This window comes from Anas acuta, chromosome 12 (assembly GCF_963932015.1).
Source record: "Anas acuta chromosome 12, bAnaAcu1.1, whole genome shotgun sequence".
In the NCBI taxonomy this organism is placed as follows: domain Eukaryota; kingdom Metazoa; phylum Chordata; class Aves; order Anseriformes; family Anatidae; genus Anas; species Anas acuta.
In genome coordinates this window covers 6,381,082-6,397,236 of record NC_088990.1, presented here as the reverse complement: position 1 = coordinate 6,397,236, position 16,155 = coordinate 6,381,082, and the positions used below count along the sequence as shown (strand labels likewise).

The following is a 16,155-nucleotide window of genomic DNA, read 5'->3' as shown; positions in this document are numbered from 1 at the left end:
GGGGGGGTGTACCCCAGGATTTACGATCTCCCTAACATTTCACCTGTTGCACTAGCACAGGAGGGCAGGGATTTCACAGCCCTGGCTTCTCTGAACCCAACTCAACAGCTTTGCTGCAAACCCATTGCAATTCGTACAGCTCGAGCGAAGGCTCAGACAAGCACTCCGGTCTGGCTGCTCATCGCTGCATTTCACTTGGCATGTAGGCTATGGACGAGGAATGCACAGAATTTCCTTTTCCACCCCATCAGATCCTCTGTCTTGAGCCTGGCCCAGCCCCAAGAGCACAACGGATGCAGCTGGAGAAGGGCAGGTCCAATCTTGCTGCCGAGCTCCAGTGACACTTAACCTCCTCCGCTGGGTGATCTGCTTGCAGCTGGAGGTGGATGCTGACGAGGCTGATGAGCATCAGCCTGCCGAATTGTTAGCGAAGGGAGCAGAGCTTATTTATTCGGCTGGAGGAGGTGGTGGAGGCTAGGGATCTTGTGAGAGGAGGTGACCTTGAATCTCGGTGAAGGTGGTCTTTGATTTTGCATCGTGGTTTCTCCATTGGTGCTCCTGAGCAGGTAATGGGTCCCCAGGCTTCCCCTCTGCTTGCTAAGGATGCTGCCAGGGTCTCATCCCACTGTGAACACAGGTTGTAACTAATTGTAATTTTTGAGTTTCAGTGGTACAGGGGAATCAATGGGGAGCTGTGAGCTGTCAAATAATGAGACCAGCTAATCCCCTGCCTTGCCCCAGGGAAGGCGGTTGGTGGGGAGCAGCGTTAGCCCTGTGGGACAAGCTGTCTTTGTGGTGACACCTATGCTCTGGGAGACAACGAGGTTTTCCCACAGGTCTGTGAGCTTGGCCTCAGTTGCGATGGGAGCTGTAAACACAGGATCAGATTCTGTCTTATCTCATCCCTAAAAATTATTTGTCTTGGCCAGGAACGGAACATTAACTGGCTTCTTTCCTAAAGCAGCTGTACAGCAAAGATGGGATTGAATGAGCCCCTTTCCCTCGAGTTTAGGCACAACTTGAGATGGGTAGAGAGCTGCTATTGCATCACCAATACAGAAATAACAATAATTCACACCGTGCTCAAAGACACCAGAGTTTAATGACTAGCAGGGATGGCTGGACTGGTCAAAGCTATCTTTATTGCATCAGGAAAAGAAGCCTCCTTCTAGGGATACATTTCTTATTGAAGAATAGGAGGTGTTTTTTTTTTTTTTTTTTTTTCCTGGTGGAATTATCCTGACAAGTAGTGTATAAATTGCTGGAAGAAAGTCAGATTTCAAAAGGCATTAGGAAATATTTCTTTTCCTCCCCAGACTATGGCTTTCCTTTAATGGAAGGACAGTGTCTTGAAAACAGCCCGTAATGGAATTAGTTGTTTAATCAGTCTTTATTTTATTTATGTATTTAATTTCATTGAAGTAGTTAAAGACTGTTTAGGTTGACGGAATTTCCATTGTTTTTCTTCTGCTTATTTCTTTATCGGAGGATTTCTAGGACTGTCAAACTTTCTCTCTGATTTTTGCTAGGAGGTCTTCCTTGGCTGGGAAGAGGTAGGTTTGCCTAATAATGTTTATTAACTTAATCAAAATATTAACAAAGACCTCCTTTAAACAAAGTGCTGGCTAGGCACTGGAGTGAAATATCTGTTAGCAAAACCTACGAGTTTAAACTAGAAAGGAACTTTTCTCAATCATTCAGCTTTGTGTTCCTAATGGGATTGTAATTTTGCTATTCAGTAACCGTATAGATCTCAATTGTCACTTGATTATATATTTTTTTTAGCATCAAAAAATCAAAGAGAAATGACAAGTCATTTTCTAAGAGTTTTCAGGCTTCTCTCTCCAGCAACAAAGAGCCTAATCTCAGTTCTCCTATGTATTGCTCTCGCTGGCCTCTTGGCCAATTATGCTGGGTTGGATTTAGTTTAACCCAAAGCAATCATCAGGTCACGGTGACTCTGGAAACAATTTTTTTTTTTTAACTGAACTATTTTTCTTGTCCTTTTTCCCCTCCCCTCCTGTCATAAAGCAAGAGGCTTCAGTTGGCTTTCTCTCCAGAGAGATGAACAGCAGCATGCGGAACAAGCGCTGTGCTAATGAAATCCTGTCTTGGCTTAAGCTAAGCTGGGATTTCAGCTAACCTCTGGGCAGTGCCCCCCAGCACAGAACTGATCTGGAGATAGTTTAGCCTGTGGGATGGTCCTGGAGAGACTGAGTGTTGGGGTTTTACCCCAGTGGTGGCATCCCCGTGCTGCTCCATCCCCAGCTCCTGCTGCTCTGCTGGCTGTGATGGGGACAGAGTAAGGGGGTGGGGAGAATGATGATGAGGAAGGGTCCTGCTTCACAGCTGAGCATCCCAGGTCTGGAAGCAGTTTGCACAGGCTCTGTGCTCCTTGCCCTCCCGTCTGCAGACAGGTAAGAGCACAGCCCCACCTTGCCAGGGCACGGTGTGGAAAATTCCCCCCAAGACTCTGGAGTGTATTGCAGCGCTGCAGGATGTACAAAATGGGCAGCATTTGAAGTGTTTCCTTATAGGATAATCGGAGGAAGTCATTGTATTAAATATCCATTTGTGTCATTAGCCTTTTATTTGGTGCTTTGTCCAGACATCCTGTTTGCTTCCCCTTTGAAGTAATGAATATGTTTCCTGTGCGCCGGGTCCCGTCCGAAGCTCCCGTGCAAAAGCTAAGCATCAGGCTAGGATCAGTGTGTCCTCGATGGGGAAAGGCATCTCTGGACATGCCTCATGTGAGGAGTTGTGGGATAAATCCAGAGCAGTGTTCTCTGTCTGCCCTTAAGGAACCCTCCTTGGGCTGCCCCATCCTAAGGAGGGGAGGGGGGCAGAGCTGTCAGCTCCTCAGGGTACGGGGATGAACTTTCTGGCATTTGGGACTTCACACTGCTTTGGAGGGACATTACAGCGACATCAGCATGTCATCCTGGCCTGTTCAGGGATCTGGTGCAGCTCCTGGGGTACACAGAGCAAATGCTGAGCTGTAATTTGTCTTAAGAGTCAGGTATGTGAAGAGGTAGCAGGTGCACAGAGTTGGGGTTGCTCTATCTTTAAACCTGGGAGGTAGCAGAGCTGCTCCCCATCCCTCTCCCTTCCTCCTCCTAGTTTCTCTGAAGTAAGTTCCCTCTGCCTTTCAGCAGCAGGGATCGGTGTCCAGCTACTTGTCTGCACGAACTGCCTTGTCTCTGCTACTTTGCTCATCCCCACTGACCAAACCTGGATCCCCACAGCAAGCAGCAGAAGCTGCTCTGTTTCTAAACTCCATCCTGAAGAAGAGATGGAGGCTTTTGAATGTCTGGAGGTGGCACGACACGTGCTAGTGAGCAGATTATAGCCACATCCAATGTACATGTTAAATACTGGTAGGATGTTGTGCCAGCAGGAGGGTTCCTGCCTCCTAAAAAGCAGCTGGAGGAGCTGCATCACCCATTCAGACGCATCTTCACTGCAGCAGGGAGGACAAGAGGAAGGATCAGCAGCTTTGTGCATTTGTCAGAGGAGCACTCTCCTCTCTTGCTGCCAGTTTGGGAAGGGTTAAGCAGGGCAGCACAGCCCCTGAGGACCAGGACTGTTGTTCCATGCAGATTGGCTTCTTCTTGTTTCTTCCATCGATCGCAATCACTCAGAGCTGTGCCTGTAACAAACTGCCTTAAATCATTGCAATCATAATAAGCACACCTTGGTAAATAATGCATGAGGTGTCCGTAAGCCTATATTCATTAGAAGGAAGGTGCATATAAAGCATGGTAATCATCTGGGCTCGAGTGGGGGCTTGGCTGGTTGGGTTGAGATGTTGTTGGTTCTGGGGATCAGCCCTGGATTGAGCTGGGTTTTGGGCAGGCTCCCTGGCCCCTCGAGTTGTTGGAAATGAAGGCAGGCTCCTTTTCACCTTCATGAATTTTGTACAAGATGTTTAAGATGCCTCCAAGGTTCACAGTGTAATACAGGTTTAGGTGGAAGTGGGCTTGTGGCGAGTCTCCAAATAGCATAATAACAAGGCATTGCAATTAATAGCATTTAATATACCTTAATGACACCAGAACACATAGCGTGTAACAAGTTTTGCTGTGAGAGCCTCGTAGCCAAGTTAATGGTCTGGATATTAGAAGCCTTTGTTTTAAAATGCAAATTAAAAATGCTTCGTTCTCCATTCGTCTTGAGGAGCAGAGCAGTGTAACAGCACGGAGCTCCTTTAGGGTGACTTTGCTTGGGCTGAGGGTCGGTGTGCTGCTGGGGCTGTGGTCCTGCTGCTCTCAGGGCAAACTGCAAGGGAAATTGGGCAGTAATTTCCACCTCCCTTTCATCCTAGGGGAGATTATTATTTTTTTTATGAAATGCCAGTGATAAGGACAATGCGGCTTTTGTCTGGTCGGAGGGGATGGAAGCAGCAGCAGCATTGCGGGGTGCATGGACAGCTGTGGGTGGCAATGGGTCACTTCACTCCATTATGGGCTCTGGCAAGTGAGCATTAAAGGGGGTGCGAGGGCATCGTTTCTCAGCGATGACTTCATTTGGCTGTCTAAACAAACAGCCGTTCCTCACCAGGTGCAAAGGGCCTTCTATTTGTTTTTTAACCCCACAAAGGGAAAAAAGAAATACCTAAAGGGAAAATAGCACCAGTGGATCGGGTCTGCTCGGCAGCTGTGGTGGTCTCTGCCTCCTGGAAATGCAGCAGTGAGGTGAGGAGGGTGGGGGGAAAACATGATCCTGTGCTCAGCCCCACTGGGGTGCCTTCATGGTCAAGGTAAATGGGCTCAGAAACCTGGATCCCCCAACCAGAGGTGTCCTGTTCATGCTGTTTGGCTCTGGGCTGTCTGTATCCAATGTTTGTTGGGTGGTGCCCACAGTGGGGTGAGTAAGGGAGAGGAGCTGCTGAGGGCCTGAGGCTATGTGCTGGAGGGGACCGAGCCTCTGGTGTACAGGTTCTTGATCCACCTGAGGCTGTCTCCTTCTAACAAAGTGTGGGAGCTGATTTTGTGCCTGGTGGTTGAGTCTGGCCTTGAGAATGGGTGAGGAGACAAACCCAGCTGCTGGCCCAACCCCATCCTTCACTGGTGTGGCTGCTTGCCCTCGTTGTGCACCAGGCCCGGGCACGCCACTGTTCTTGCAGAAGTGCTGTTGAGTCTGCTTGCCCTCGATGATGTCCTCTTTGATAGCTCCTGGGGATCTCAGCTTCGTTTCTGCCTGAGTTGAAGCAGAACATTACTGGTTTGTAAACACGAGCAGTTTAAGCGTACTTCAGATCCCTAAATAGGCCACATCTTAGATGAATTTAAAAACTCTGCTCTCCTGTTGGCAGGCACACCCTAAACTTTCATAAACTGCTATGCCTTCATCGTTAAAGCTGTGTTTTTTGTCCCCAATACTCTTCCTGGAAGGCTGCTGCAGAAACTCACAGCTGGTGGTTATGGTTAAATATAAGGAGGAATAGTCAAAACTTCTCTAAAAATACACCTCTGAGTGCCAAGCTCAGCCTTATCTCCAGGAACAGTATGAAGCGCTTGAGATGATTTTTTTGGGTCTTGGGTTCTCTCCAGAATCAATTATTTTTGCTTCCTCCTTGTGTAATTAAAGAAATAAATCCCTCAGCAGCTCAGCTCCGCACAGAGCAGAGCCCCCCCCAAAAGAAAAGTGATGATCCTTGCTATTTTGCAGTGTAGTTAAATTATCATTTTTTTCCCCTCTACTTCTAGCTGCATCCTGTGTCACAGAGAGAGGCAAAATGGCAAAGAGAAAAAGGATCAATTTTAAGCTGGTCAAGTTAGGCTGGAGAAGACCAGACAGCCTGAGCGGAGGCAGATAGATTGGGAAATCGTTCCCCATCCTGCCTCCACCTTCCCACCACTGCTAGCCTGTACAATGCTTCCAAGACATGGGGGTGGTTTGTGAAGGTATGAGCCCTGTCCCCGTCCCTGCTGTGGGGCTGGGTGCGATGTGATGCTCCCATCTGCTGCCTGGCTTTCGGGGAGGCAGCCCTTGCTCAGCCCTGCAGATGGTGGTCGGAGCCCATCAGACTCACTTTCTTTGGTAACCTGAGCCAGGATTTGAGCCAAGGCCTGGGGAAGGTGAAAGGCTAATGCACTTGCCTCCCTGCGTGCCACCGAGCCCCCTCGGCTTTGTTAAGGCGACGTGCAAACTTTGGGGAATGGCTCCTGCAAGCCATAAATGATGAATGAAACGTGAAAGCCCAGCTTGTCGTGCGGGGACAATGCGCTGGCTCTTGGGCTGTTTGCTCTGCGATATTCAGCAAACACGCTGCAAAGAAACTCAGCAAGGTTGCGGACAAAAGGAGGGGACAATCGGCTGAAAAACTCGCTGGGCTCAATTATGGTCTGGAATTTAATTCCTGCAGGTTTGGTAGGGCTCCCCTACCCCCACAGCCATCCAGCCCCAGGCAAAGTCCATCCCTCAGGTTGGCTTTTTGGAGGGCTCCGGGTAGCCGCAGAGGTATTTGGCTTCTAAATGGCTTCTTATTCACAGAAAGCCCTGTAGATACCACAGGAGCTTGTAGAGATTTCTTCTGAGTGAAGCCATAAACCTGGAAGTGAAAGGGGCCAGGATGCTCTTGAGGCTTGGAAATGTGGGCTGCAAAGAAGAGAGGGAGGGTTAAAGCCCATAAATAGTTCTCAGCTAATGAAATTGCTGGGTGGGGAAAAGGGGAAAATAGCTCCTTTTTAAAGCAGATGAGGCAAACATGCCTCCCAACATATTTTCTGCTCATAAAACTCACTCTGGGTTTCTAGGTAACTAGTGGAGACACCCCAGGGAGAAGTTTGTAAAGGTTTCCCACTGTTCTTGGATCTGAATAACTGAATGGCAATGCTGAGGACTGACCTCACCTTACACAGGGAACAGCTTCCCCCACCACATTTCTCCTGAGGCTTGCTCATGTTGGAAAAACAAATCTGAAGGTGTGGGAGTCCTTCACTTTGGGAGACCTGCTCTTGGGATCCAATATTCACCACTCACAAGACCAGGAGGAACCGTGGTTATATGATCCAGTCCAATCTCCTAGCTGTCCCTGCTTACATCCTAGTTTTGCTCTTTATGGCCAAGTGTCCCATCATCTCGCAGAGCCCCATCTCCATGTGATGCCTCCGCCTGCTGAACGGGGATGCAGAGCCCAGTGGGCGGTCATCAGGTACCAGTCTTGCTCTGGACCTCGCTATTTCTTTATCAAGTTGAGATCTTAAGGGCAAGGCCTTGGCTCTCAGGACTGAAGGTGTTCTGTGCTCTACACACTTACAACATTTTGAAGCAGCTTTCACCTTCTGGAGCACAAATTCTCTGCAGGTCTCACCTTCAGCTATTACTTCCATGCCCTTGGCAATAAGCTGTTGAGTCAAACCCCTTACTGAAGGCACAGCGAGGTGATGGGTTTTCTCCTTGCTGGACAGGGTTTGCTGGCAGGACTTGGCTGTGCCCCCGGACTGTGTGGGGACAAGCGAGGCAAAGGGCTTTGTCCTCCTCCTGCTGCAGGGGATGGAGCTGGGAGGGAGCACTGGTGCTATCAGGTGGCTTTGAGTACTTCACCCTGACTCTTTGAGATAGGTTTACTCTAATCATTGCACTGGCAATAAGCATGCAGATCCCAGCTAAGCCTTGATATGAACGGAGGCGTTGCAATGAAATCAGTCTGGAGGAGCATTTGCTTTACTTGGGGCTTTTCCCATGCTGGCTCCCCTGTCTGTACTGGGATTCAGAGCAGTTAATTCAATGTGTGAATGAGAATCTGGTACGTTGCTGCCACCCAAAACAGTACAGTGCTCTTGCTAGTTGTAAACAGAATTTCAAGCCCATTGAAGACTTGCATGGCAAAACTACAGGTGCAAGTGGTTTTTGTGCACAGCAATAACTGAACATAAAGTTTGTGGCTGAGATGGAATCCCTGCTGTTAAAAAGCAGCTACAGAGAAAGCACACAGCCAGCTGACCCTTCCTGTACTGGAGTAACTGGACGTCAGGATGGAGAAGATGCAGATATCTGTTTGCAGGCAGGGATGCTGGAAGGACAGCGGCACAGGATCATTGCCTGTTGTGACTGAATTTGGCATTACTCATATGTCCATGAAAAGTGGTGGCTGCACACACAAAGGCACAGGGCTGAACCCTTCCCCCATGTGGAGGAAGGGGAGCTGCTGGTGTGAGTGCAGGGAGAAGTTCAGAGGAAGGAAACAACTCGTGCTGCTTCCAGAGGGCCTGTCCTGCACAGGCAGGTTGGGATGAAATCTAGTAGTAAGTACATTAAAAAGGGGGAAGTCTTTCTGTGGATGCAGCAGTCAAATGTGACTGCAGAGGCTGAGGAAACTCATAGCATTTCGGGATTAATTAACACAGGCCGATCTTGTGTTTGCAGAGTAGAAGGAGCTGTAGATTAAACGCAGCAAGCTGCAGTTAACAAGCATCCTGAGGGGAGGCTGTTTATTAATCTGTGTCTGGAGGAGACTGTTGGGCAAACCAGTTTCAGATCAGCCTGGCAGGACTGGGACTAGCCTTTCCCCATTGCTGGCAGAGATAATTGGGCACCTCCGCCAGTTACTCGTGCATTTGTGATGTGCCATTTGCTGCAGCTGCTCCCCTGTCACTTTGTCCTTGTCCCCTGAGCATCCCTGCAGCCCAGCCTTGTGCTTTAGCACAACTGTCTGTCTCTGGATACCTCCTCTCAAACTGGTTCTAGTTTGGCTCTAACCACTCAGGCTACCGACATCCTCTTCTAGCTTATCTGATGGTCTGAAGCCCACAGGAGCTGTTGCTGTCTGCTGAGGGATTTAGCAGTGGTCAATTTGTGCTGCAGGGAGAAGACTGCGTATTCCATGCATCCCTCCCACCCACAGCCATTGTTTTGTCTTCAGATCTCTTTGTATTCCCCCACCAGATATTCTTTGCGAGGACAGATATAAATTAAAAGCAAATTATGCAACCTGATATAATCAGCTGACAGACACCTATCTGCCCACATACCCCGAACAAATGAAACCACCACCACATCTGAACACAGACTATGGAAAAGCTGAGGTGAGGTGGGTTGGAAGGTCGGGTCACTCAGATCCTGTATCCATGGGGCATTTTGGCAGGTCTTGAACGGGGCTGTAACAGGCTTGGAAACTCTGGCACTTTGGGGTGACAGCTATTGGGTGAAAAACCAGAAGCAATGCCATGAAACTCCCTTTGGAGGAAAAACAAGCAATGCATGTTTCTGTTTGCTCTGCCCAGTACCTGCTGTGGTTTGGGGTCTGCTTCCCCTTGCAGGGGATGTCCTCTCCTGCTGCTGCTGGAGAATGCTGTAGGCATAGAGAGATGGACACTGGGGTCTGGTGTCCCCACCTCTGTTCCATCACCTGCCCAGCTGCAGCTCTCCATCACCTGTGTAAATGCTGCTCCCATTAAGTAGGCTCTTGCTGGACTCTAAAAGCCTCCAGATCCCAACATCCGACTGCTGGGGGCTGTGTTGCAGCTGGCTGGGTGCTGTTGATTGCCACCAAATGTGTGCAGGGGTTTGGCCAGGCAGCACTGACCGAGGGCTTGGCTGCAGACTCCTGTTTCACTGGGACAGATGACATTTGCTCTCCCTCTGTCTTCCCTACGAGGATTTCTTGTCTGGGACGTGACATGAGTCTGGATGCTCAATGTGAGCTCTCAGGGCTTGCAGGAGAGCCCAGTGGTGTGGGAAATGCCCAGTTTTTCTTTAAAGCAGCAAATTCTTTGCTCTCTGTGATATGCTGATAACACTGCAACAACAATCAGCCACCCCCTGTCCAGTGCTCAAACAAGCCCCTTGCATTGCACATTGCCTGGACAACTTCTCCAATGACGAACTCAGCCCACGAATAAGGTTTGAAGGATATTAGTGCATTTCCCAAGAGCACGCAGCTTTTTAAATGTCATTTTTGCTTGGTGTTAGGAGTTCTGGAAGTTGAAGCCAGCCAGCTGATAGGGATCTGTCACTGCATCATGAGGACTCCTTTTGGGAACAGGCATCCGTACAAGGGATTGTTGCAGGCACATGAATGAAGTGTTAAGAATCAGCTGAGGGGCAGAGCGTAAGGGGAAGGTGTGTCTCTGGGTGTGCTGAAACGTTATCTCCAAATTGCTCATTAAAACTTCATTTTAATGGCCTGATTCAGACCCTGTTTATTCAAGCGCAATCAAGAGTGGCTCCCCTGAAGAAAACCTGTGCCTGATACAGCAGTGCCCTGCATCTTGAAGTCCTTCATTTGGGAGCACGCAACACTTTTAGCTTAACCTCCTTAAAAAACAAAACAAAAAAACAACAACAACAAAAAAAAAACAATTCGAGGGGTTTTCTCTGTTCATGTTGAATATAACTCCACCTGCCCTGTTGTTTCTTTGCTCTACCTGGCCATCAGCTCTGTGCCTGCTGGTTTTGGGATCCAGCATGCTGCTCTGGCAGGTCATCGAGGCAGCTCGTAAGTACTCATTCAAACACTGTTCAAACCCCTCATCTAATAAGCTAGTAGCAAAGCAGCTTCCAGAGCTGCACTCTATTCCAGCAACTCCCTTTGCCAGCTAGAAATTACACTATTTTCCAATTTCATTATTACCTCTGTTTTTTATTATAGCATCATTAGAGTGAGAAAACTGGAAAGGAAGTGGGGATTGTATAATGCAGGAAATAGTGAATTAATACCTCGACCATATGATGGAATGGCGCAGAGCTGTGACAGGGTCAGGAAAATATAGAGCAAATGAAGACCATGCTGGCTGGGTGAGGACAAGACTTCTCCACTTGCTCTGAGGAGTATTAGCTCACAAAAAGAACGATTTATCAGAGATGTAAGATCTGTGTTTTCTTCTTGCATGCACATGTGCCTGCTTGCACATAGAGCTGTCACACGGAGATGGAATATGGAAAAAAAAAATGCTTTTATGATGGGCTTTAGCATGTTGGCAAAAGAAAGCTGATTTATTGCCTGAGAAGTCATGTCAGGGCATTTTAAGGAAGGGGCTGCATACGATGATGATAACGAATTGTCTATCCCTTACCACGTGGTTCTCCAGTGCTAAATCCTGAGAAGTGTTTATTAGCTCCTGAGCATTTATAACTACCAGCTTCAGTGCTGCAGTCTGAATAGGAAAGAGGAGCTCCCACCAGTCAGCAATGTGGAGAGGTTTGTCTTTGTTGTTCTGGAAGGGTAGGCAGCACTAAATAGTGGGGGGGAAAAAAAACAAAAACACTTTTTTTTTCCACTTTTCAAATGACATCTATATTTTCAGGCTCCCTGACCTTACACTGACACACACAAATCAGACAAATAACCTGTTATTTACTGTGCGCCCTGGAATTTTTGACAAAGCACGGAAATTTGGTGATTCTGCTGCTTGGAAATGGCACTGCTCGCAGTTCCTGGGGATGCTCAGATAAAAGCCTCTGCAAAATGCATCCTTTAAAACCCCATTTTGTTCATAGCAACACCAGAAAGTAATTAAATGCTGGTACATATCGTTTGTATTTTGACACTGCCTTTTGAGCTGTGAAGTGATTAGTTGGGTTAAACAGCTCGGCAGCAGAAGCGGCGTGTATCTGTTGTGCAGTTGTCAGATCTCAGCAAATGTGCTTTTAATAACAGCCTGTTATTCACTTCGCTGGGTAGCGAATGGAGGCAGGTTTTAGAAGCAACTTCTTATTTAGACATCTTCTGATCATCTCAGATGCCTGACAGTGCTGCAATAAAGATGCTTCCTAGCTGGGTGAGTGTCTTCAAAGGAGCTGCAGGATAGCGAAGTGGAAAACAAAAATATCTGCCGGGGAACTGAAAGCACCGACGGGTGCGGGACTATGAATTTTAAAGTATAAAAATCCGGATTAGCCATTTCTAGAGCCTCTCAAAGCTTTAAACTCTTTACAGCCTGTTGAGAGCAGGATGATCTCCGACTTCCTGAGGGGAGGCCAGCGCTGGGGTGGAAGGACACAGCTGCTTCGCCGGCACCGAGCAGCTCTATGAGGTCGGGAGAGATGCGAAGAAACCTCCTGCATCCCCCCAAAAAACACACGGGAGAGGAAGGGGGAAGCACATTCGCCTGCCAGGAGCTGCTCGGAAGTTATTGGGTCCGTTCCTGCTGCCACCATGGGGAGCGTGCAGCAGGCTGGGGTGACCCCCAGCAGGGCTTCCAAGGTCCGAGGCTTGTGGAGGCCAATTATGGGATGTTAAATAAAATGCCAGGCGATCGATGAAAAATGTACATTTATTGAGATGTAACAGTCAATTGCTTGGCTGTTAAGGAGCTATAACTGGGTATTAAATAATCAGTTCAGCTGGTATTTATTTAATATAATCGCAGCCTATTAAACCTGAATTAAGTACAGAGTTAAGTGTCTCTGGGACACACAGCTGAAAGTGCTGCCAGGAACATTTTATGTTGCCTGAAACCCTTTGTGGAAAACTCCCACAAACATGATCTCTGCAAACTTGTCCTTTGTTTGACGGGGGAAGCCTAATAGGAGGTTTTTAATTTGTGACCTGACCCATGGCAGTTATCTAGCAACTTTTACCTAGACGAAGACTTGATGCCGATGCATGATTTCTGTAGATCAAAAATACTCGACTGACTTTTTGGAGCTGTTCCCTTACAGATTTGGTACGGTTTATTCTGCTTCACTTGCACATCTTTGCTCCCCTGATTCTCTGATACTGACGCAGTTAATCGCATCAGCACCAAGCGAGTCCAAAATAAATGTAAAATGCTGCTAAGTCAACACGGAATCTGCTCTGACCTGGCTGGGCTCACAACCTGGAGATGTGAATACAGAGAAACCCTCACACTGGAAATGTGAGGTCAGAGGACCTAAGGGGATGGCTGATCCCAGCAGCTCCTCATTTTTTTTTTCTACCAGCTCTCAGAGGTTTGTGCTCTGGCTCCTCGGCTGTCAGCGTGGTTTTGCTTGGTGAGAGCTCACGTGCTGCCTTGAGCCTCCGAGCTAGCACAGGCTGGCACCTGGGATGAAAATCCTGCTTGTTATTTGGTGAAATTGCTGCCGCTGGTGTTCTTGGTCTGGGTTGAAATGCTTCTATTTTTGCTTACTTTAATCCCTTTATATTTCTCCTTTTATAGTGATGAATGAAGCCAAGGTAGGGCTCGTCTATTAAAACAAATACCCGGAGTGAATGCACATGGTGTAAATTACAGATTTATTTCTGTGACAGCCTGTGAAGAAAACCTGTTGCAGTCCGGGCAGACCCTCACTCGTTACCCCCACTGCCAGGGCTGCACGCGGTGTTTTCACGCAGGGATTATTTGGGTTGCTTTGGCTCTGCGCTTTCCTTTCCCCAGCTGCCTGAGCTGATGTGTTGTTTCGCAATTCCTGGGGCGTGGAAGTGTTGCAGAGAGCCGATTGCAATTTATTCTCCCCATCCCTGATAGAAAAGCACGGAGGAAGCGAGTGAGCCCACGCAGGGTGTGCTCCTGCCTCCCGAAAGCTCTCCCTTCTTGCAGTGGGGACAGAAATCGCACTAACCAGGCAAATCCCAGGGCCTGTGCAACCTGAATGCCTCTGTGCAAGGAATGCTGCAATCTCCCTTCCCCTCCCTCTGGCTAATTAGCCCGCGTTTAACACCCAGACAAAACCCCGCTGCACCTGCACTGCCCTGGGAAGCACAATGCTGGGGCAGCCAACAAAGCGGCGTGGCAGGGACCCGGCTCACTGAAAGCCCTGCGATCCCCTGAAAGCACCCCTTTGAAAAAGGATGCCAGAAAAAGGAAAAAAAAAAATAAAAAAGGAAAAAAAAAAAAGAGGAGGAGGCGATTCGCTCGCTAGGACTTTTTCACTATCGGAGAGAATGGGTGAAAGCCCACAAAGGCAGCTTAATAAAGAGGAGAGGGAGAACAAGGCGAGGGGAAGTGCAGGGCAGGCTGAAAGGAAGGAGGACTTTCCAGGTTGTATTGTCCCCTGCGCCCTCCGGAGATTCTTGGCCAACCTCTCAAAAGCCGTGGATGACACCAAGTTGATTGGTTTTGCCGCCTCCGTTAAAAGTAGAGGCTGGGGAATAGATGCGGCCACCTTCCGCCCAGGGCCCTCTTGTTAGGAGGACAAAATAAAGTCTCATTCACGGGCACTACAAAGGGGCCAGCCCTGCTTTGATGTGGTGACCGATGGCCCCTCCACCTGTTTCTGCCCTGCGGAGGAGCAGCGCGATGCGTCCTCAGCTGGCTCTTTGGCCAAGTTCTCCCTAGAAATAGCTGCCATTCGCCAGCAGCTGAAGGTTTTCCTTTTTGAAAAACTACTTAAAAGTCTTTAATTAAAAACTATAAATGATTTTCTACCTTCACAGAGGAAAGGCAGAATTATTCCTCCTCCCAGCAATACATATGGGAGAAAAGCTTATGCAGAACTTGTGCATTCTGGTGGCTGGGTTGGCTGATAATTCAGCTGGCTTTTAGGGCGTGACTTTTAGAAGCTGCTGCTGCTTCATCATTAAAAAACAAGCTAAAACTCAGCCGTGCCACCCAGGGGGGCTCAGCCTCCCATGCTTATCACCCTGCAGTTGATATAGGCAGCCTCAGCAGAGGGCAAAGCGGGGTGCATCCCTCAGTCACCTGCTGAACGGCCTGGATTGCTGCCGTTGGTGTGATAGATGGGCTCTGTGACAGGAGAGGAACCGGGGGCAGGATGGTTAAATGGCTTTCCTGAGACTGCTGAAAGAGTAAGTGTTGAGGATGGCTATAGATCTCAGGAGATTCTGATTTCCAGGCCAGCACGAACATATAGTCATCTATAAAGTCATCTTTTCTTGTTCTTTCACAGAATCACAGAATTTCTAGGTTGGAAGAGACCTCAAGATCATCGAGTCCAACCTCTAACCTAACACTAACAGTCCCCACTAAACCATATCCCTAAGCTCTACATCTAAACGTCTTTTGAAGACTTCCAGGGATGGTGACTTTGTACAGGACTGACAAAGCAGAGCCCATGAAGATGAGGGATGATCACAGGCCTGCTGTACAAGGCGCTGTATGCCTGAGTTAGCACTCTCGGAGCCACAGTTTGGTGCAAAATTCCTGAGAGGGGTTTTATCTGAGGGTGTCTGTTCCCTGTGAGTGAGCTCTCTGGTTCACCATCGCCTAGGGGAGGCCTGATCATTCTCAGTGTGATGCCCATGCTGGTGGGGTGTCTGGCATCTGGAGTCGCGGGACAAAGTGCCAGGTGGGAGACTGCTCACAAAGGCTGTGGTAGGCTTCAGGCATACCCTGGTTGATCTCAAAACGTGAGCAGAATATTTTCAGGCTTAACTAGCAGAGTGATGACAAGGTCAGTCCCAACAAGAATCACTAGGTGTCTAATACCCTGGGCATAAATTAGTATCATCAGTTCAAACACCTCGAAAATTAGAAGTAAATTACTTCAGACACTTAGGACAGATGGCAGCCACACACCAGGCAGAGCCAGAAAACCCAGCTGTCAGAGCATCGCCAGGCCCTCCCTCTCCTGTGGGCTGGGTCCCAGCAGTGACATGGTGGGACTATTGCTTAGTGCTGATGTGTGTTCCCTGAACCTCCCTTAGTAGCAGATGAGAGTGGGGGAAGAAAATGTGATTTGTGCCTGAGAACAGGTGATTTCTCTGGACATCCTCTTTCAGCTTCATCCAGAGCACAAGCAGCAAAGAGAAAAACTTGTTCAGTAACCCAGCCTCCTGCTGAGTCCTCCTACAGTGATATAAATATGGCTGGAAAATGTCTGTACTGTTTATTACTTTGAAGTTAACTGTGCACCAGCTATTTTCAGAAACATGGGAGAAGTAATGCCTTCTGCCTGGCTTGGAGCTGCTAGGTCATCTGACAAATTTCCCTTTCCCTGTCCCCCTGCATTTTTATACACACATGGAAATGCAGACACGGAGATTTTAATGTATATATTAAAAGTAGACCGAAAGTTCACTTGCTGTTTGGAGATGTGTGGCACAGAAATAAATCACAGAGGGGAGAAAGGAAGGCACGTGTGCTGTTCCCTGGCAGCCTTGTTTTGCCTGGGGCTACACAACAGAGTGAGGCACAGCTCCTGCCCCACAGCCTGAACAGGCAGGCAGGTGGATGTGGGTCAAACCCTAGGGGCAAAATGACCATCCATAATTTTTCTGGGGGTTTGACAGGGTTGTTAAGGTGTGTTTAGGGAGTAGCTTGAGGGGGA

General features: G+C 48.4%; 1 long non-coding RNA gene across 1 annotated transcript; it reads left to right on the top strand.

Annotated features, from left to right (window-relative positions):
• Positions 1-237: 237 nt before the first annotated feature.
• LOC137863293 (uncharacterized) lies at positions 238-8,545 on the top strand. Its single transcript, XR_011100842.1, has 3 exons — positions 238-566; positions 5,709-5,906; positions 7,293-8,545. It is a non-coding gene; the product is annotated as an uncharacterized lncRNA (long non-coding RNA).
• Positions 8,546-16,155: the final 7,610 nt, after the last annotated feature.